Source organism: Bos javanicus, chromosome 21, assembly GCF_032452875.1.
Source record: "Bos javanicus breed banteng chromosome 21, ARS-OSU_banteng_1.0, whole genome shotgun sequence".
NCBI classification, from domain to species: domain Eukaryota; kingdom Metazoa; phylum Chordata; class Mammalia; order Artiodactyla; family Bovidae; genus Bos; species Bos javanicus.
The window spans coordinates 37,597,597-37,621,830 of NC_083888.1; positions in this window are offsets into that span (position 1 = coordinate 37,597,597).

Genomic DNA, 24,234 nt, shown 5'->3' on the forward strand with positions numbered 1-24,234 from the left:
TATTTATAATTAGAAAATATGAAATTCCTGTTCAAGAATATCACAAGACTGACTGTCACTGAGAAAACTTTGTTATTTGTAATTTTTCACAACACTTTTTTTTTTGAAAACTATAAGTAAGTTTTGTGACAGGCATGAAATTAAGCACTGACTCACAAACCCTATACCTAAGTCATAAAAATTAGACAGTTAGTCAAAATGAAATAAGTTAGTGCTTTCTAATTCCTTTTTTCTTATATTTCCATGGAAATCAAAGTTTCACACTATCTGAATGCTTAAAAATAAACTGGAATCAATAACCTGATGCTTAAAACATTACTGGATATCAATTATATGGTAATTATTAAAAAAAAAAAAGTTCATTTCCCTTTATTTTAGTGTCCCTGAGAAGAAAATCTATTTAGCTAGTGGCCAAAATTGATTGGTAGGTGGGAGACTATAAATCCTTTCCTGAGGTCCTAATTGGAACCTTGGTAGTAAATCTCACTTACTCAAAAATTATTAACAAATGGAAATTCTCCTTTTCAAAATGTGCACTTGTAGTTATTAATGCAGTTTTGCTGCTACAATTGTTCACAATATGTTTGACCAAAATATCTGTAATAGTAGCTCCATGTACTTAGCTCATGTGTACTGGGAGAAATTTTCACTGGCTGAGATTTCAGGCAGATGCTTTAATTTGTTTGCTAAATTGTATCATTTATGGTTATATTCAGAGAGAAACCCCAAATAGCTATGATTAAAAGAAGATAGTGAAGTGTATTTCTTTCTCAAATAAAAGGCCAGCTGTAAGTGGTCCAGGGCTGGTGTAGTTTCCTGTTGTAGTTATTTAAGGTACTTTTATCTGTGCTTTGCTGTGCATGTGTTTAATTTCCAGGGTCATTTCATGGTCCACAGTAGGAGTTCCAGCACTGGCATCACATGAATTTCATGAAGAGGTATAAAATTTATGTTTCCTTCCTACTGCTATGAGCATAGTCACCTTTCCATGTATGGCTGCTAAGTATAGGAGGAAATGCGATTTTTACGCTAAATGGAATGTATCCTACCAAAAAGCCTGGGGCTGTATTTCTAAAGAATTTGATCAGCTGATATTGGAGAGCAAATATTCTCTTGCAGAGGTCATTGTTAGGCATAGAGTTTGTCATCACCTTTTTTTCTATACATGGGAAACTTACCAAATTAAGAAAAAAAATCTATAGGGATGTTCACCCTGTCTTTACCCTTTTCTTCTACTCTTGTTTTCAACAAAGGTGAGTCATTAAAAGCATTCATAAAGCATCTCATTTCTCTGTGCATAAACTTCCAGTGGCTCCCATGTCACTTAAATTCATTCTTCACTATGGAAAAGGTGTTGGCCCTTAATATTTCTCTGACCTCTTATTTCTGAACCCCCTGCTCATTATTATTATTATTTTAATATCAGGACATTCTATTTTCCAAATCAGCAAAATATGCTTCCAGATTTGATCTTTTCCATGAGAAACACTTTGCTTGATCATCCATCATTGTCTATCATTCATGCTGTTTCATTTTTCTATGTAGAAATATCACCTCCCAAAACTAAATTCATTTTCTCTCCTCCTGCTGAATGTAAACTCCATGAGAGCAGGGACTTTGTTTGGTTTATCGGTGTGTTGGGGGAGTGTGTAATTTCCTCTGTTCTGTCTCACCACAGCAAAGATTTGAAAGGTGGAACAGTGTTACATCTCTGTTACAGCTCAATTTTATTTGGCAAGCAAAGGATAGTATACCCTTGAGGTGTGAGGGCAGGCCAACCCCAAATGAGAGGCTCAATCTTGGCTCCTCTTTTTATACGTTTTTGTCTCCTCCTCCTGAGCCTGCCCTATGTAAATTGGGCTACCCAGGAAGGCTGTTTCACCTGAGGTTCTCACTCTGGTCTTCAGATTTTCTTTTGCTCCATTTTCCCAGGCTTTTCCCTTTCTTTGTCTTTTAATCACTGCCATTTTGGACTCCTTTTTCTATTCTAACTACCTAACAGATTCTGTCTACTCCAATTTCCTGTATCTTTAAATAATTACTTTTTTGTACCTATTCTCCTAATTAGATATGAATGGCCAATATTTGTTTTTAAAAAATATAGCTGTTTTTCATAACTGAGGTGTATTTTCCTATACCATGGCATTTTACTTCCCTCTAAAGAGAAGGATATGATCTTTATAATAATTTTACTTCCTCTCCTCCCATTGACTATGAGAATGACTATGGGAAAACTCCCAATGAGTTTTCTGCTCATTTTTCCATTATACTTTCAGAATACATGTACATAACTTCCTCTCTCTCAACCTTCATTTCCTAGCTTTTTTTTTTTTTTCTTTTCTTTTCAGATCATTAGTTTCTAATATAAATTCTCTGTGACTCTTCTGATTTGGGAAACTTTTTCTAGTATTGGTATTACATGATCCTAAAGAGGCTATCTTTAGCCATTAAATACCTAAATATCAAGGATCACTTACTACTCTTTCCTTTGCTGTTTATTTTTTCCCATGTTAAGTTCTCTGTATCAGTTTATTATTTGGGGTAAAGCTTTCTTTAAATATTAATACTTCAGTAAGAAGTTTTCTCACCTTTAAATAGCTTAAATCTCTTTTTTCTTTCTCCCGTGACAGGTATGATATTGTTGAAGTCTTTTTCTCTCTCATTATTTCATTTCTTAATTGTTTTCTACCTTTTGTCTTTGCAAATAAGTTCAATGGTAGCTTTTTGGTTTTTTATGGCTCCTTGAACTTGAGGCCTGTGTTTTGAATATCAGTAAAGGTGGAATCTCACATGTCAAGGGCATCAACATACTCTTTCTTATTGAAGTTCTCTTTAGAGTTTAGTTTTGAGACCTTTGACAGCTTAGCTCTTCCTTAGCTAAGGTCTATTGCCTGGGCTCTGCCCCTGCTTTTTACCAATTTCCCTCACCCCCCACCAAGACTGCTGAGGGAGCCCTTTAAAAATTAAACAGAGATATTGTCACTCCAAGTATTTTCCAGTTTTAGCAGGATTGTGGTTAACTATATCCAAGTAAATTGTAGTTGGGATTGGAGAGTAAGGATGACATACTCAGGTTGTCATATTCCCAGATGCCTTATTAAGAAAAGATCTGTTGTTATAGCAGGAGGTTGAGATTAAATGAGCTGTGGCTTTTATCTCTTCATAAAGATTTGTAAATAAAACAAAATTTTAAAGCATTTACATTGAAAATGTTTACTTTCAAGTGACTGAATTATTAGCTATGGAGATAATTTATTTCATACAGTAAGTCTTTTCTTGGAATAATGAAAATGATTAAATTTTAAAGTAACAATATAAGGAAAATAAATTTATTGTTAAACATTGAGAAGGTACACTGATGTCATTATCACAAGGACTTTTACAAGTGAACTTTTGATCAAATAAAGATTAAACTAATTAGTCTGTTCTGGCAAGATTTATTTTTTAATCTGAAAAAAGGAGCTTACTAGGAAATCTAATTAAAATTCATGGATTTAAGAGAAATATGATAGCATATGAATAGACTTACAAACATAAACTTTAAAAACTTTTGACCTAAATCATCAAAGAAAACGATGCTTAGAATTATTTTACCATCATTGTAACTAAAAATTCTTTCTGTGAAATTGAATCTTATGAAATTGCTTATGTCAACCATTTTTGACCTACAAAAATGACAGCTTCATATGGTTCAACTTAACAAAAACATATCCTTATGAAAAATTCTGCAGACTACTGTAGCTTCATCACATATAATGGAAAAAACACAAAGGTCATATTATAAAGAGACTGATACATGATTGACTTCTCTGGTGGCTCAAATAGTAAAGAATCTGCCTGCAATGCAGGAAACCCAGATTCAATCCCTGGGCTGGGAGGACTCTGGAGAAGGAAATGGCAGCCCACTCCAGTATTCTTACCTGGAAAATCCCATGGACAGAGGACCCTGGCAGGCTACAGTCCATGGAGTCACAAAGCGTTGGACACAACTATGCAACTACCATTTCACTTCACTTTACTTCATACACAATTATAAGAAGTTAAAAAAAATTTAATAAGTGCCATCAGGTTTTTTTTATGATGCAACTACCTTATTGTAATTTCTTAATTTTGATTCAACAGGTCATTGGCTGGATTATATGTAAAATTATATGTATAATTATATGTATAATACATATACATATTATATGTAAAATATATGCTTGCTATCTTTTCATAATTCCTGAGTATTAGAGAATATATTTCTTATGTTTTAGTCATATAATATGAGGAATATTGTTTTCTATCAAAACTAGATAGGTAATCTATTTTTTGTTTATTTTCCTTCTTTAATTCCATGGACACAGTAACTCCCTATAAAATTCTTTTGCTAATTAACGTAGGATAGTACTTTCATCAGGATACTTCTTAATCATTATACCCTGTCATTTTTCTTATATATTGAGTAACTGATATCTGAATGTTCAGGTGTTCTAATGTTTCAAGAATATTTTATTAAATTTTTGAAAGTTTTTTTTTCCTTTACTAATTCTTTCCTTTTTCCTTCAGTAATACTAATTATCTTTACACAGACTCTTAGTTCTCTTTTCTCCATAGTGATCCCTTCTCACAAAATCTCCATCAGAAGATTTGGGGTTTAGTATGATTTTCTGTGATTTTTCTTAAAAACTAAATGAGACATGGCATGAATCACACAGTGAAGTTAGAAGCAAGAACATTTGCACATTAAAACCTTAAGTTTTAATTGAAAAATCTGTATGCAAGTTTTTTCTTGAGAAATCTGTATGCAGGTCAGGAAGCAACAGTTACAACTGGACATGGAACAACAGACTGGTTCCAAATAGGGAAAGGAGTACATTAAGCTGTATATTGTCACACTGCTTATTTAACTTATATGCAGAGTATATCATGAGGAATGCTGGGCTAGATGAAGCACAAGCTGGAATCAAGATTTCCGGGAGAAATATCAATAACCTCAGATATGCAGATGACACCACCCTTATGGCAGAAAGCAAAGAAGAACTAAAGAGCCTCTTGATGAAAATGAAAGAGGAGAGTGAAAAAGTTGGATTAAAACTCAACATTCAGAAAACTAAGATCATGGCATCTGGTCCCATCACTTCATGGCAAATAGATGGGGAAACAGTGAAAACAGTGGCAGACTTTATTTTGGGGGGCTCCAAAATCACTGCAGATGGTGACTGCAGCCATGAAATTAAAAGACGCTTACTCTTTGGGAGAAAAGTTATACCCAACCTAGACGGCATATTCAAAAGAGGAGACATTACTTTGCCAACAGAGGTCTGTCTAGTCAAGGCTATGGTTTTTCCAGTAATCATGTATGGATGTGAGAGTTGGACTATAAAGAAAGCTGAGCACTGAAGAATTGATGGTTTTGAACTGTGGTGTTGGAGAAGACTCTTGAGAGTCCCTTGGACTGCAGAGATCCAACCAGTCCATCCTAAAGGAAATCAGTCCTGGATATTCACTGGAAGGACTGATGCTGAAGCTGAAACTCCAATACTTTGGAAAAGACCCCAACTAAGACAAAATATAAAAACTTTAAATCAGGTCACACTTTGCCATATTCCCTTTCTTCTGTTTCTGTGACCATGGAGACAGGTGTCAAATGGATTCTCCAGATGCCTGTATCCCTGACTAACTACATTGAGGGGGAAGAGCCCCTATATAGAGTAGGAAGCACACACTAAAATAAACCTGCATAAATTACTGGTATTTGGGTAGCCATTTCTTATTATTGTATAATAACCAAAACTATCATTACTAATACATGTTGAAGTGTCAGGCAGTGTTATAAGTTTTGTAAATAAAATAAAGAACAAAGTTCCTACCATCAAGAAGTTTACAATCTAGTAGATAAGAAAGATAATTTAGAAATAGAGAATATAACCTCAGGTTTTGATTGATGAGGAATATTATGTAAAAAATAAAAGAGTACAGTGGTATTTTGTGTAGGTAATTATTTGTATTAGTTTCCTAGGCCTGTCATGCAAAGTACCACAGACTTACTTTCTTAAAGAACAGAAATGTATACAATCACAGTTATGGAGGCTGTTGGTCAAGTTGTTTACAGCATCATGCTGCCCCTGAAACTTACCGGGGAGAATTCTTTCTCACTTCTTCCCAGATTCTACTGGCAACAATCAACTCTGGCATTGCAGTTGCATCTTCTTATATATGAATCAGTCATACTCGACTAAGAGAGGACTCTATTCCTGTATGAACCCATCCTTATTATATCTGTAATGATCATAATCCCAAATAAGGTCACATTCTGTAGTCCTGAGTGTTAACACTTTAACGTATCTTTATGAAGGATACAGTTCAACCCATAACACTATTAGAGTCAGTATCTCTAAGTGAAATGATATGATAGTAACCCTTGCTATTCAAATAAAGTATATTCTATGTTTGAAATATAATAATAAAATAATTTGTAACTTCTAAAGAACTCACTGTTATCATAAATCACAAGAAACTATTTTTCTGTTCTCTACAATTCTATATTCTTTTGTTACAGTGTCCCACCAAAAAATTAATATAGAGAAATATGCTGAGATCATTTATTAACATTTAATATTTTACACAAATTGAAACCATAGTAAGTAATTCAAGTTGCCTTGAGAAAGTTTTGTTTTTATTTCTTTAGACTAAGTATGTCTATTGTTGAGAGGATAAAATGTTTGTAATTGATCCATTTTGCTCATTTTGATGCTCGTCATTGGGTAATTTTGCTTTTATCTTGTCAGTTATGTTTCATTTGGAAACAAAAGTTCATTTAATATTACAATATATAAATATGATAATATAGTCTTAAAGATTTATATTCTTTGTTACTATATCTTCTGAATAATAAAAGCATATTTAATTGCCAGCTTTACCCAGTAGAAAAGAGCCAAGCTAAATTAGAGGTTATTAAAAATACATCCTGAAAAAGAATTAATGTGCATGAAAAAATTTAGGGAATTTATATATTTTCTTTAAAAACTAAATTACATGTTACCATGACAATATGCTTGGCTTACAGTATTTTTGCTTTTTTAAATTAATTACTAGACAATTTATTAGAGCAGCTGTATCTTACAGAAAAACTGAACAGAAAGTGCAGAGCTCCCATACACTTTCTCCCTTATCATTTCCCCCTAGCTAGTTTCCCTATAATTAACATTTTGCATTGATCTGGATCTTTTATTACAATTGATGAACCAATATTGATACATTATTGTTAACTGAAGCCCATAGTTTAGAATTCACTCTTTGTATTATACAGCTCTATAGGTTTTTCCAAATGTATTAATATAATGTCACGTATTCACCATAAGAGTATCATACACAATAGTTTTATTGCCCTGAAAATCTCCTGCACACCAATCCCCAGAAACTGATTTTTTTTTAATGTACCTGTAAGTTTTCTCTTTCCAGGAGCTCATATGTTAATAGTAGGAATCAGAAAACATGCAGAGTTTTCAGACTGGCTTCTTTCACTCAGCAATATTTTTTCAGGGATCCTTCATGTCTTATCATGGCCGGGTATTTTATTTCTTTTTAATACCTGAATAATATTCCATTGTATGGATATTCCAGAGTTTGTTCTTTGTATTCCATTCGCCTTTTGAAGGACATCTCAGTTGCTTCAGTTATGAATCAAGCTGCAGTAACCTTTCATGTGCAAGTTTTTTTTTTGGTACAGTATGCCTTTTCTTTGTTCTTAAATTCTACTATATAAACCAATCAGAAGCTGACATTGCATTGCTGATGTTGGTTTCAAATCTTAAAAAAACCTTGTAATTTTTAAATAGAAGACTTTTACTCTCAGTTTTGTAAAATGATACACTTTGCTGGTCTTGATATACTAATGTACTACAGTTTACTCTCCATTCCTTGATATGACTGAGAAACTAGTCAGCAACTGTATCCTTAGACCAGCATCCAGATTACAAAATGGAAAGGGAGAACAAATGTTCACTGAATACATACATCATATCAGGAATTAGATTAAGTATTATAGACCTAAAAATTTTCATACATATAGATATGGTAATAAAATTAAGGGAAGGAATGTAGTGAAGCAGTGCTAATTTTTAAAAATATTTAGGGAACACTCTATATTCAAACTTGATTTACTTTTACTGAAAAACAATAAACAAACCAAAAAAAAAAAAAAAAAACCCTTTAGTTAATTCAAAATTCTAAATTACACACTAACCTTAAGCCATGTAAATGTTTTTGCAGATTGATTATTTTCTTTAACAGATTAAACCATATTCAAACCATTTCAAGGATGCTTTTTATTTTACTTAATTTCATATTCTATTTTATTTTTTCATAGAATAGTAGTTGGCCAAGTGGAATATCAGAAGGTGAAAAGGGAGAAGACAGAGCAAAAGAAATATTTGAAATAATACTGGTTGAGAAATTTCCAGCATTAACAACACATACCAAACACCAGACAACACATACTACCCAAGAAGTTAAGAGAATAGCAAGTAGGATAAATATAAAATTCTGCACTAAGGCATATCATACTCAACAACAAAAAAGCAAAGATGAAGAGATACCTTGAAAGGAGCCAAAGCTAAACTAGACCCCTTACCTATAGATCAATAGGATAAAAATTCCAATGGCCTCCTCATCAGATGCCATACAAGCAAGAAGACAATGGGGTGAAAATTTTTTAAAGTTTTTATAATACAAAAATCATAATCTAGATTTTTATACTCAGTGAAATTATCCTCCAATAGTGAGGGAGGAAAAAAGACCTTCTAAAACAAACACAAACTGAGCCTCTGTGGCCAGTAAACCTGCCTTGCAAGAAGTGTTAGAAGAAGTTCTTCATGGAGAAGGAAAATTATATGGTTCAAAAACTGGATCTGCATAAAACAAAGGAAGACTATCATAGAAGGAATAAAAAAAAAAGGTAAAATATTTTATTTTGTTATTTTGAATTGATCTAAGAAATAACACTTTGTTTAAAATAATAATAATGCTTTGGGTGATTATAGCATGTAAATAAGTGGTACGAATGGCAACCATGTCCATGAATGGAAGGGAGGGATGAATTAAAAATAATCTGTTACAAGGTACTCATACCAAACATGAAGTAATATTTGTGTTATTTGATTTTTTTAAGTGTTATTCAACTGTAGATTGAGATTAGTTTAAAATGTACATTACAAACCCCAGGGCACAACTTAACATTTTTTAAGTGTAATTATCATTCTAAGAGAGGAGATACTTAGGAACCTTATAAAATGTCAAAACCAAGAAGGCAGAAAAAGAAGGTAGGGGCAAAGAACAAATAACATGCATGGAAATCAGTTACAAATGGTATATATTACTCCAGCTATCTCAATAATCACTTTAAATGTACATAGTTTTATACCACAGTTCAAAAGCATCAGTTCTTTGGCGCTCATCTTTCTTTATACTCCAACTCTCACATCCATACATAACTACTGGAAAAACCATAGATTTGACTAGATGGACCTTTGTTGGAAAAGTAATATCTCTGCTTTTTAATATGCTGTCTAGGTTGGTCATAACTTTTCTTCCAAGGAGCAAGTGTCTCTTAATTTCATGGCTGTGGTCATCATCTGCATTGGTTTTGGAGCCCTCAAAAATGAAGTCTGCCAGTTTCCACTGTTTCCCCACCAGTGCCATGAAGTGATGGGACCAGATGCCATGATCTTAGTTTTCTGAATGTTGAGTTTTAAGCCAACTTTTTCACTCTACTCTTTCACTTTCATCAAGAGGCTCTTCAGTTCTTCTTTGCTTTCTGCCATAAGGGTGGTGTCATCTGCATATCTGAGGTTAATATGGAGTATCTCCCAGTAATCTCGATTCCAGCTTGTGCTTCATCCAGTCCAGCATTTCTCATGATGTACTCTGCATATAAGTTAAATAAGCAGGGTGACAATATACAGCCTTGACATGATCCTTTCCCTATTTAGAACCAGTCTGTTGTTCCATGTCCAGTTCTAACTGCTGCTTCCTGACCTGAATACAGATTTCTCAATAGGCAGGTCAGGTGGTCTGGTATTCCCATCTCTTTAAGATTCTTCCATACGTCAGTGTCTCTTTTGCTGTCTCGTATACAGGGTTATCGTTACCATCTTTCTAAATTCCATATATATGCATTAGTATACTGTATTGGTGTTTTTCCTTCTGGCTTACTTCACTCTGTATAATAGGCTCCAGTTTCATCCACCTCATTAGAACTGATTCAAATGTATTCTTTTTAATGGCTGAGTAATACTCCATTGTGTATACGTACCACCGCTTTCTTATCCATTCATCTGATGATGGACATCTAGGTTGCTTCCATGTCCTGGCTATTATAAACAGTGCTGCGATGAACATTGGGGTACACGTGTCTCTTTCCCTTCTGGTTTCCTCAGTGTGTATGCCCATCAGTGGGATTGCTGGATCATAAGGCAGTTCTATTTCCAGTTTTTTAAGGAATCTCCACACTGTTCTCCATAGTGGCTGTACTAGTTTGCATTCCCACCAACAGTGTAAGAGGGTTCCCTTTTCTCCACACCCTCTCCAGCATTTATTATTTGTAGACTTTTGGATTGCAGCCATTCTGACTGGTGTGAAATGGTACCTCATAGTGGTTTTGATTTGCATTTCTCTGATAATGAGTGATGTTGAGCATCTTTTCATGTGTTTTTTAGCCATCTGTATGTCTTCTTTGGAGAAATGTCTATTTAGATCTTTGGCCCATTTTTTGATTGGGTCATTTATTTTTCTGGAGTTGAGCTGTAGGAGTTGCTTGTATATTTTTGAGATTAGTTGTTTGTCGGTTGCTTCATTTACTATTATTTTCTCCCATTCTGAAGGCTGTCTTTTCACCTTGCTAATAGTTTCCTTTGATGTGCAGAAGCTTTTAAGTTTAATTAGGTCCCATTTGTTTATTTTTGCTTTTATTTCCAATATTCTGGGAGGTGGGTCATAGAGGATCCTGCTGTGATGTATGTCAGAGAGTGTCTTGCCTATGTTCTCCTCTAGGAGTTTTATAGTTTCTGGTCTTACGTTGAGATCTTTAATCCATTTTGAGTTTATTTTTGTATATGGTATTATAGAACAGTCTTATGGACTCTGTGGGAGAGGGAGACAGTGGGAAGATTTGGGAGAATGGCATTGAAACATGTAAAATATCATGTATGAAACGAGATGCCAGTCCAGGTTCAATGCACGATACTGGATGCTTGGGGCTGGTGCACTGGGACGACCCAGAGGGATGGTATGGGGAGGGAGGAGGGTTCAGGATGGGGAACACATGTATACCTGTGGTGGATTCATTTTGATATTTGGCAAAACTAATACAATTATGTAAAGTTTAAAAATAAAATAAAATTAATTAAAAAAAAAAAAAGAATCTTCCAGAGTTTGTTGTGGTCCACACAGTCAAAGGCTTTAGCATAGTCAATAAAGCAGAAATAGATGTTTTTTCTGGAACTCTCTTGTTTTTTTGATGATCCAATGGATGTTGGCAATTTGATCTCTGTTTCCTCTGCCTTTTGTAAATCTGGCTTGAACATGTGGAAATTCACGGTTCAAGTACTATTTAAGCCTGGCTTGGAGAATTTTGAGCATTATTTTACTAGCATGTGAGTGCATTGCTAGCATGAATTGCATGAGTGCCATTGTGTGATAATTTGAACATTCTTTGGCATTGCCTTTCAATTTTTTCATTGCCATTGTGGGATTGGAATGAAAACTGACGTTTTCCAGCCCTGTGACCACTGCTGAGTTTTCCAAATTTGCTGGCATATTGAGTGCAGCACTTTCACAGTATCACCTTTTAGGATTTGAAATAGCTCAGCTGGAATTCCATCACCTCCACTAGCTTTGTTCGTAGTGATGCTTCCTAAAGTCCACTTGACTTCACATTCCAGGATGTCTGGCTCTAGGTGAGTGATCACACCATCATGATTATCTTGGTCATGAAGATCATTTTTGTACAGTTCTTCTGTGTATTCTTGCCACCTCTTCTTAATATCTTATGCTTCTGTTAGGTCCATACCATTTCTGTCCCTTTTTGTGCCCATCTTTACATGAAATATTCCCTTGGTGTCTCTAATTTTCTTGAAGAGATCTCTATTCTTTCCCATTCTGTTGTTTTCCTCTATTCTTTGCATTGATCACTGAGGAAGGCTTTCCTATCTCTCCTTGCTATTCTTTGGAACTCTGCATTCAAATTGGTATATCTTTCCTTTTCTCCTTTGCTTTTTGCTTCTCTTCTTTTCACAGCTATTTGTAAGGCCTCCTCAGACAACCATTTTGCCTTTTTGCATTTCTTTTTCTTGGGGATGGTCTTGATTCCTGCCACCTGTATAATGTCACGAAGCTCCATCCATAATTCTTCAGGCAGTCCGTCTATCAGATCTAATCCCTTGAATCTATTTTTCACTTCCACTGTATAATCGTAGGGGATTTGATTAGGTCATACCTTAATGGTCTAGTGATTTTCCCTACTTTCTTCAATTTAAGTATGAATTTAGCAATAAGGATTTCATTGCTTATGCCACAGTCAGCTCCTGGTCTTGTTTTGCTGACTGTATAGAACTTCTCCATCTTTGTGAGAGAGTCAATTCCTAGGCAGATTGACAAGAAGTCCAGGGTCCTGAAGGAGGAGAAAGGGATCTGGGGCTCTAGAAGTGGAGATAGGGGTCTGGAATTCTCAAGGAGGAGGAAAGGACAAACTTTTTTCCCCTCTATATTCTTTAGGATTATACAACAACAATGTATCCTGCTTGAGGACAGTTTCTCCTTCCTGAGGACCTTTAGGCTAATCTTGGAATCTTAAAATGTAAATTATTGTAGTAGGTCTAGTAAGGTCTTTATAACCTCCAGACATTCTTTTGATTCACTGTAATAAGTAATTTAAAAATATATAACTCCTTTGCTAACACTGGCAAGGGAGTTATCTTTCTGCTGCCTTCTGATGTCTATATCAGAAGCTTTCTCTATCCCTTTTATACTTTAATAAAACTCTATAGCACAAAAGCTCTGAGTGACCAAGCCTTGTCTCTGGCCCCAGATTGAATTCTTCTCCTCAGGAGGCCAAGTATCCTGGCGTCTTTCCTGGTTCAGCAACAACCTTTCATTTGGCTGCAAAGAATATTAATCAATCTCTGATTTCAGTATTGACCATCTGGTGATGTCCATGTGTAGAGTCTTCTCTTGTGTTGTTGGAAGAGGGTGTTTGCTATGACCAGTGCATTCTCTTGGCAAAACTCTATTAGCCTTTGCCCTGCTTCATTCTGTACTCCAAGGCCAAATTTACCTGTTACTGCAGGTATTTCTTGTCTTCCTACTTTTGCATTCCAATCCCCTATAACATAAAGGACATCTTTGTTTGGGTATTAGTTCTAGAAGGTCTTGTAGGTCTTCATAGAACCGTTCAACTTCAGTTTCTCCAGCATTACTGGTTGGGGCGTAGACTTGGATTACTGTGATATTGAATGGTTTTCCTTGGAAACAAACAGAGATCATTCTGTCATTTTTGAGACTGCATCCAAGTACTGCATTTTGGACCCTTTTGTTGAATTTGAGGGCTACTCCATTTCTTCTAAGGGATTCTTGCAGACAGTAATAGATACAATGGTCATCTAAGTTAAATTAACCCATTCCAGTCCATTTTAAAGTCCATCCTAAAGGAAATAAGTCCTGAACATTCATTGAAAGGACTGATGCTGAAGCTGAAACTCCAATATTTTGGCCATCTGATGTGAAGAACTGACTCATTGGAAATACCCTGGTGCTGGGAAAGATGAAGGCAGAAGGAGAAGGGGACGACAGAGGATGAGATGGTTGAATGGCATCACTGATCAATGGACATGAGTTTGAATAAACTACAGGAGTTGGTGATGGACAGAGAGGCCTCACGTGCTGCAGTCCATGAGATTGCAAAGAGTCAGACACGACTGAGCAACTGAACTAAACTGAACTGAACTGAGTCTTAATACACCAACTAAAAGATAGATATTGTCAGAATGAGTAAAAATTAAAGAAGCCCAATGTCTAGTTGATAGCTTTCCTTTTGTTTATTTAATAAACCTGAACATCATTTCACATCCAATTCCCAAAGTTAGAATAAAAACTCGTATTGATGACCATGTGTTTTCTTACATAGTCCATTGATGTGTAAATCAAACATCCCACAGTACCATACAACTGACCTTCCACATTTAGAAGCACAGCATTATGCTTCCCTGGTGGCTCAAGCAATGAAGAATCCGCCTGCAATGTGGGAGACCTGGGTTTGATCCTTGGGACAGGATGATCCCCTGGAGAAGAGAATGGCAACCCACTCCAGTATCTTGCCTGGAGAATTCCATGGACAGAGGAGCCTGGTAGGCTACTGTCCATGGGTCACAAAGAGTCGGGTATGACTGAGTAACACTTTTACTTTCATTATCGGTGCTACTGTAGTCTCCCTTGTTGCTACCAACCCAGAGCTTACTTTGAAAAGTCACTTCCCTACTGAGATTCCACGACATACATGGAATTGAAGAAAATGTAAAAATATTAAGGTAAAAATAAAGTTTATCCCCCAAGTTACTACATAGCCAATTTTTGTCTGCTATTTTATATGAAGTTCTAGAGAAAATTAGTAAATAGCATGAATTTTAAGGAACTTTGTTTAAAATATGAGATTCTATAATGTGTGCTTGTACTTTCTTTTACAAGAACTGAATATTCTTTTTACATTTTCCCAAAGTTCTGTATCAATCCATGATTTCTGGATCAAGTGAGACCTACTTTATTTACTTAACAAGAGATTTACTTATTGAACAAGGTTTTAGAGACCATAATGCTAATAAAATTGGTCAATTGGTTCCTTTCTGCTCTTTTTTTATTATTAAGTAAATGCTTAAATGAGGAATGAGAAATTAATATGAGAGAAGAGGGATAGTTGAAATAAGAGAGAGATGTTTTAAAATATGGAAGAAGTTAATGCAAATACAGCAGTTTTGAAACCTTGCTATTCTGTCCTAAATCATTATGTGCATTTCATCAGGATGATATCTTCTTTTGTAACATAATTAATATTATAGAAATAACAGAATTGCTTTGTATTTCTAAGTAATAAACTGATGGATCTCTTCTTTATGGGTTAAAAAAAAAAAGTGACACCCTAAATCTGCAGGCACTTGAATATGTCTAATTCACTTTTATAAGGTATTTACATTGTCTCCTAGAAATGATTACTATTGAGCCAATGGAATATCATGGGGTAAGTACAGGAAATGGAACCTTAAATCACAAGTCAAAATCACAAGTCAAATCTATTGATGAAATGGCTAGAAATTGAATATGCACTGCTGCTGCTGCTACTGTCACTTCAGTTGTGTCCAACTCTGTGTGACCCCATAGACGGCAGCCCACCAGGCTCCCCTGTACCTGGGTTTCTCCAGGCAAGAACACTGGAGTGGGTTGCTATTTCTTTCTCCAATGCACTTCTCAGTGTCATTAACAAGACATCAAAACTCATAGGTGATTAAGTAGAACGTGGCCCTAAGGTTCTGTTATGCTCAAAGCTCCCAGTTTGTGATTTACTTTTGCTGATGTTCCTATGAAGAACGTTAGTGAGTTTAGGCAACCGCTTGTTTAGGAAAAGCATGCTTTATTGCATGCCAAATCCATGTAAGTTTCTTTACTGATCTTTTAAGCAGTGAGGTTTTTTCTGGAAAAGAAATATGGTTTCATTGCAGATACATGGAGCAATCTATGGTTTACAGAAGTTATTGTTCTTTCATAGTATTCATATCAATACAGTACCTAGGTAGATAATTAACCCAAAATAAAAAGGAGATAAAGTGGCAAAAAAATTATTTTATCCTCTCTTTGGGGAAAGTTTTGTAAAAGTTGTTACATTATCTATGACATCTAGGAAAATAGATAATTGAAAAGAAAATTTGAGAAACTAAAATTATTTGTCAGTATGTTTTTAAAAACTTTTCATTTAGCTAACCTGTTCAGAGATAAAAAGCCAAATATATCACCAAAGAAATCACATATAAAATTATAATCAGGTTAAAATCTTAGATTGACCCACATAACTGACTGAGAGTTAAGTGTCGATCGTGTCGGAAAAAGAAAGTCCATTCCTTCTGTTGAATCTTAGTCATATAATTCTCGGAATTTCATTCAACTTGTAATTGGAATCAGAGACTGGGGTATCATTCAATGGGGAATATTAAAATGAGCTTTCTCATTTTTGTAGTGATTTTATACAAAAGAAGAATAATTTTCATGAAATATTTTTTACATATGAAAATGATTTTTGCTTATGAAGTCTGTGCTATCTTACATTTTGCTAAATATACTTAAAATCACTTGACAAAGATAGAATAAAAGCCTTATTTGATGTGTTTACCATCTTTATAGTTTCTAAAGACTGAGTTAGAATTCATACAAAAACAAAGCATATAGTGACTTTGAATGTTGTATTCTAAATAAGACCTCATTGGTACGATCTTGACCTTTGCTATTCTGTTGCTTTCGAGTTGCAGATTAAAGTTTTCATTGCTATAAAGGATAGCTAATTATTTTTTTTCATCTGTCATTTTTCTCAATGATTGCAACAACCTTTAATTATCAGTACAAGAGAAACAGATTATTTCTCACATTTGAAAACATTATCTGTCTTGAGTTTTATGTATTTTGGGAAAAAAATAATTAAACACAATTCAATCAGTATTTTGACTTAAAAAACAAAAATAAACAAAGAATTCTAAACTGCACTTCTGCTGTAAGCACACTACCCAAATATTAGCAATCTGACTTAAATTGCATCTTCATCTCTCTATATAATAAAATACTGTAATCTCCTGTGCAAAAGATGAATTAAATTTGCTAGAAGGAATTTTTGAATGTCTGTTTATTTCCTTTCTTCTAGAGTATATATTCCTTCCATCCATGTAAATAGAAATTGGTTTATTTTATGCAAAAATACAAACACTTATTTCTAAGTGCTATCTGGAATAAAATAATACTTGAATATATACCGTGTCTTTGTTCAGATGGGCTTAAGATACTTTGGGTATATAATCTCATATTCTGAGTTACAGAGAAGGGGTATTTCCAGTATCATTATGGATGATAAAACATTGGCTAACTGATGAGTCAGGTTTCTCATAAGTGGGAAGTGAAAAATTATTTATTTTTGTCCATTGCATTCTTTAACCTATACAATAAATATAGGACAGCCTGCCAGGCTCCTCTGTCCATGGAATTCTCCAGGCAAGAATACTGGAGTGGGTTGCTATTTCCTACTCCAGGTTAGATTATGGTACTTGCAGACAACAATGTACAGAATTAGAGCATTTAAAATAATATAGACAGTAGTATGTTTTATTAATTATCTTGATTCAGTCAGAGTTAATCCAAGAAGTAATGAGCTGTTATTGCTCAGGGAGTTTCTAGAGCACGTGATCTCAAAGAAATACTTATTTATATAACTCAAATTCTTCCACTTCACAATCAGAATCCTTCAAATGTGCACGCCAGGCTTCCCCCAAAGCGAGGCATTCTAGATCACTGATAAGTGGGCCACAAATTACTGTTTATCTCATTTGCCTGTGCTCACTGAGTTGGAGAATCCAGTGTCAGAACACTCTTTGGGATAAAGAGAACCTGTTGCAGAATTTTTATTTTGATTGTAATAGGTGGAAAGCTTTTTCTCAGCACAAATTTCAAAGTGAGATACTGTATGGTCTTGTACATGAGAGGAGGGTTTCTGTGAAAATAGGTCCAACCCAGTGAAAAGAGAGACAACAAATGGAAATAAGTTGAATTCTAATCTTTTTCATTTGGACCCTGAAATCACCTTTACTTAAAGTCAGATTACTCCTGAGCTTAGTTATATTAGTCAACTTCTTTTTGTCTTTTTCATACATGTCAGTCACCCCCAAATGTCTTTATGTGTGTGTGTATGTGTGTGGTCTGAAAATGTCTTTATTTTACCTTCACTTTTAACAAAACAGTTTTGAGTTATCATTGGTATAAAAAGCACATATTTATTGAATACAATTTAATGACTTTTGGATGCATGCATGTACCCAAGATAGCACCATCACAATCAATGTAATGAGCATAGCCATCACCTTCAATAGTTTCCTTTATATCATTTTGTTTGATTTTATGTGTATTTTAACATGATTTTGAGTTCACAGTACAGTATTGAAATTATAGGCAACATCATGTACAGCAGATCTCTAGAACTTACATACCATGTATAACTATTGAAACCATGACCCCCACCTCCCAGAGTTAAGAGAAGCTGATGGTTAACAGAAATTCTTGAGCTTGTCTTGAAGCTCAACAGATAGGACAACAGCTGGTTGAAACCCTTCTGCTTTTGTAACCTGTCTTTAATGATTAAAATCACTTTAGTTATTGTGCTTTGCTTTGCTTTTTTTCCTTTCTTTTTAGTTGCATATCTTTCCAGCTTCACATGGTCCAGTCATTTTATAGGAACCTGGAGTCAGCCCCTGCCAAGTGCAAGTTGGCTAAGCCTGGTGAGCACCTTGGACTCAAACCTATCATTAGCTATAAATTGAATTTTTATGTTAAGTGATTTATTATAATTACTGCTGCAAATATTCTTTTACTGTTCTTATTGAGATTGGGATATTAAAGCAACCATATGACAAGTGTTTCTCTGACATATTTAGTCCATATATGACCTGTAAAGATGTCTCATGAGAATATTTCTTCTTGTCTTTGAACTTCTACTCTATCCATTCTGGGCTTCCGTCATAGCTCAGTTGGTAATATCTGCCTGCACTGCAGGAGACCATGGTTGGATTTCTGGGTTGGGAAGATCCATTGAAGAAGGGATAGGCTATCCACTCCAGTATTCTTAGGCTTCCCTGGTGGCTCTTTACCACTGTGGGTAGTAAAGAATCCCACAATGCAGGAGACCTGGATTCAATCCCTGGGTTGGGAAGATCCCCTGGAGAAGGGAAAGGCTACCCACTCCAGTATTCTGGCCTGGAGAATTCCATGGACTGTATAGTACATGGGATCATAAAAAGTCAGATACAACTGAGCGACTTTCATTTCACTATCCATTCTATTTGACATTATAGTGTAACAGTTAGTCATTTGTGCCTATTTTATCTGTTCTTTCTTGTATGCTGTGCTGTGCTGTGCTGTGCTGTGCTAAGACACTTTAGTCATGTCTGACTTTTTGCAACCCAATGGACTATAGCCCATCAGTCTCCTCTGTCCTTGGGATTTTCCAGGCAACAGTACTGGAGTGGGTTGCAGTGGCCTCCTCCAGGAGAGCTTCCCAACCCAGGAATTGAACCCACATCTCTTATGTCTCCTGCATTGGCAGGCGGGTTCTTTATCACTGGCACCACCTGGGAAGCCCCTCTTTCTGTATACTATTCTAGAAATCATATAATTCTGTCCTACTTACATTGAATAAATATACAAGTTTTATTTAACTTTAAATCATATAATTTTTTCATCACCTATATTTCCACTGATTTCTTTCTTGACATTTTTATTGTGATACTTCATTCAATTAATAAAATTCACTTAGTTTAATATTGGAAATAAACCTTCTTCCCCCAAAAATGATATCAGTTCAGTCATGTCTGACTCTTTGTGACCCCATGGACTGCAGCATGCCAGGCCTCCCTGTCCATCACCAATACCCAGAGCTTGCTCAAACTCATCTCCATCGGGACGGTGATACCATCCAACCATCTCATATTCTGTCATCCCCTTCTCCTCCTGCCTTCAATCATTCCCAGTATCAGAGTCTTTTCCAATGAATCAGTTGTTCGCATCTGGTGGCCAAAGTGATATAAACTAGCTCAAATTTGTATTTTAATGATATAAGCTCAAAAGTGATATAAAATAGGTCAAATTTATGTTTTGTTTTCAAATATATTTTTGTTCCAATCTTCTCCTAATCAGATCTTTTATATGTTGATACTCATGTATCAATTTCATGTATAATCTTTCAGTAAAGATTAAGATACACATATTTCCTCTTAAATTTCTTTCCAATGATATTACTAATCTATTTATTTGTTATTTACAACTACACAAATCAACCCCTTAGTATATAATTTCAGCAATGTGAATCAGTAATAAAAAGAAAAAACATCCTTCAGTATATTCTTATAAACTTTCAATAGAGGTAATCTATAATAAGGTTGTCAATAGTATAAGAATCAGTTCAGTTCACCTGCTCAGTCATGTCCAACTCTTTGCCACCTCATGGACTGCAGCATGCCAGGCTTCCTGTCAATCACCAACTCCTGGAACTTGCTCACTCATGTCTATCAAATCAGTGTTGCCATCTAACCATCATGTCCTCTGTCATCACCTTCTCCTCCCACCTTCAATCTTTCCTAACATCAGGATCTTTTCAATGAGTCAGTTCAAGTAAGATGGCCAAAGTATTGGAGCTTCAGCTTCAACATCAGTCCTTCCTATAAATGTTCAGGACTGATTTCCTTTAGATTTGACTGGTAGGATCTCCTTGCAGTCCAAGGGACTCTCAAGAGTCTTCTCTAACACCACAGCTCAAAAGTGTCAACTCTTTGGCACTCAGCTTTCTTTATGGTCCAGCTCTCACATCCATACATGACTACTGGAAAAACCATAACTTTGACTAGACAGACCTTTGTTGGCAAAGTAATGTCTCTGCTTTTTAATATGCTGTCTCAGTTGGTCATAGCTTTTATTCCAAGGAGCAAGCATCTTTTAATTTCATGGCTGCAGTCACCATCTGCAGTGATTTTAGAGCCTAAGAAAATAAAGTTTGTCACTGTTTCCATTGTTTCCCCATCTATTTGCCATGAAGTGCTGGGACCAGATGTCTTTATCTTTGTTTTTGGAATGTTGAGTTTTAAGCCAATGTTTTTCACTCTCCTCTTTCACATTCATCAAGAGGCTCTTAATTTCTCTTCAGTTTATGCCATTAGGGTGGTGTCATCTGCATATCTGAAGTTATTGATATTTCTTCAGGCTATCTTGATTCCAGCTTATACTTCATCCAGCCTGGCATTTCTCATGATAAGCCAGCCTGGCATTTCTCACATAAGTTAAATAAGCAGGGTAACAATATTCAGCTTTGATGAACTCCTTTCCCAATTAGGAATCAGTGCATTGTCTTATGTCCAGTTCTAATTGTTGCTTCTTGACCTGGATACAGAATTTTCAGGAGGCAGGTGAGGTGGTCTGGTAGTCCCATCTCTTTAAGAATTTTTCACAGTTTGTTGTGACACACAGAGTCACAGGCTTTAGCATAGTCTGTGAAGTAGAAGTAGTTGTTTTTCTGGAATTCCCTTGCTTTTTCGAATATCCAGCACATGTTGGCAATTTGATCTCTGGTTCCTTTGCCTTTTCTGTATCCAACATGAACATCTGGAAGTTCTCAGTTCACATACTCTTGAAGCCTAGCTTGGAGAATTTTCAGCATTACTTTTCTAGCATGTGAAATGAGTGCAAATGTGTGGTAGTTTCAACATTCTTTGCCATTGCCTTTCTTTGGGATTAGAATAAAAACTGACTTTTTCCAGTCCTGTGGCCACTGCTGAGTTTCCAAATTTGCTGACATATTGAGTGCAGCACTTTCACAGCATCATCTTTTAGGATTTGAAATAGATCAGCTGAAATTCCATCACCTCCACTAGCTTTGTTCATAGTGGTTTTTCCTAAGGCCCACATGACTTTGCATTCCAAGATGTCTGGCTCTAGGTGAGTGATCACATCATCATGGTTATCTGGGTCATGAAGATCTTTTTTGTATATTCTTCAATATATTGTTGCCACCTCTTCTTAATATCTTCTGCTTCTGTTAAGCCCATGCCATTTCTGTGTTTTATTGTGTCCATTTTTGCATAAATGTCCCCTTGGTAGCTCTCATTTTCTCTAGCCTTTCCCATTCTATTGTTTTTCCTCCATTTATTTGCATTGATCACTAAAGAAGCCTTTGTTATCTCTCCTTGCTGTTCTTTGGAACTCTGCATTCAGATGGGTATATCTTTCCTTTTCTCCTTTGCCTTTAGCTTCTCTTCTTTTCTCAGCTATTTGTAAGGTCTCCTCAGACAACAATTTTGCCCTTTTCCATTTCTTTTTCTTGGGGATTGTTTTGATCACAGCCTTCTGTACAATGTTATGAACCTCTGCCCATAGTTTTTCAGGCACTCTATCAGATCTAATCGCTTAAATCTATTTCTCACTTCCACTGTATAATTGTGAGGGATTTGATTTAGGTCATACCTGAATGGTCTAGTGTTTTTCCTTACTTTCTTCAGTTTAAGTCTGAATTTGGCAATAAGGAGCTCATGATCTGAGCCACACTCAGCTCCCGGTCTTGTTTTTGCTGACTGTATAGAGCTTCTCCATCTTCAGCTGCAAAGAATATAATCAGTCTGATTTCGGTATTGACCATCTGGTGATATCCATGTGTAGAGTCTTCTCTTGTGTTGTTTGAAGAGGGTGTTTGCTATGACCAGTGCATTCTCTTGGCAAAACTCTGTTAGCCTTTGCCCTGCTTCATTTTGTAATCCAAGGCCAACCTTTTCTGTTACTCCAGGTGTCTCTTGACTTCCTCCTTTTGCATTCAAGTTCCCTATGATGAAAAGGACATCTTTTTTGGTATTAACTCTAGAAAGTCTTGTTGGAATTCATAGAGTCATTCAACTTCAGCTTCTTCGGCATTAGTGGTTGTGGCATAGAGTTGGATTACAGTGATATTGAATGGTTTGCCTTGTAAATGAACAGAGATCATTCTGTCACTTTTGAGATTGTACCCAGTACTGCATTTAGGACTCTCTTGTTGACTCTGAGGGCTACTCAATTTACTCTAAGGGAAGGGATTCTTGCCCGCATTAGTAAATGTAAGGTCATCTGAATTAAATTCACCCATTCCAGTCCATTTTAGTTCTTCACTGATGGGCTCCAAAATCACTGCAGATGGTGATTGCAGCCATGAAATTAAAAGATGCTTACTCCTTGGAAGGAAAGTTATGACCAATCTAGATAGCATATTAAAAAGCAGAGATATTACCTTGCCAAAAAAGGTCCATCTAGTCAAGGCTATGGTTTTTCCAGTGGTCATGTATGGATGTGAAAGTTGGACTGTGAAGAAAGCTGGGCATGGAAGAACTGATGCTTTTGAACTGTGGTGTTAGAGAAGACTCTTGAGAGTCCCTTGGACTGCAAGGAGGTCCAACAAGTCCATCCTAAAGAAGACCAGTCCTGGGTGTTCATTGGAAGGACTGATTCTAAAGCTGAAACTCCAATACTTTGGCCACCTCATGTGAAAAGTTGACTCATTGGAAAAGACTCTGATGCTAGGAGGGATTGGGGGCAGGAGGAGAAGGGGATGACAGAGGATGAGATGGCTGGATGGCATCACTGACTCGATGGACGTGAGTTTGAGTGAACTCTGGGAGTTGGTGATGGACAGGGAGGCCTGGCATGCTATAATTCATGGGGTCCCAAAGAGTTGGATCTGACTGAGCGACTGATTTGAACTGGACTGAACTGATTCCTAAAATGTCAGTGTTCATTCTTGCCATCTCCTTTTTGACACTTGCAATTTACTTTGATTAGTGGATATACCATTCCAGCTTCCTATGCAATATTGCTCTTTACAGCATCGGACTTTACTTCCATCACCAGTCACATCCACAACTGAGTGTTGCTTTTGCTTTGGCTCAGCCTTTTCATTCTTTCCTGAGCTATTTCTTCACTCTTCTCCAGTAGTATATTGGGCACCTACGGACCTGGGGAATTCGTCTTTCAGTGTCCCATCTTTTTTGCCTTTTCATACTGTTCACGGGATTCTCAAGGCAAGAATACTGAAGTGGTTTGCCATTCCTTTTTCCAGTGGACCATGTTTTGTCAGAACTCTCCACCATGACCCACCCATCTTGGGTGGCCCTACAGGGTAAAGCTCATAGTTTCATTGAGTTAGACAAGGCTGGATCCATGCCTCCTGATGGATAATGATAAGAGGCTTATGAAGCTTCCTGATGGGAGGGACTGCCTGTGTGGGAATCTAGGTCTTTCTCTGATAGGTGGGGCCATGCTCAGTAAATCTTTAATCCAATGTTCTGTTGATGGGTGGGGTTGTGTTCCCTTCCTGTAGTTTGGCCTAAGGCCATGCTATGGCCAGTGAATGAATGAGTGAGTAAGTGAAGTTGCTCAGTTCTGTCCGACTCTTTG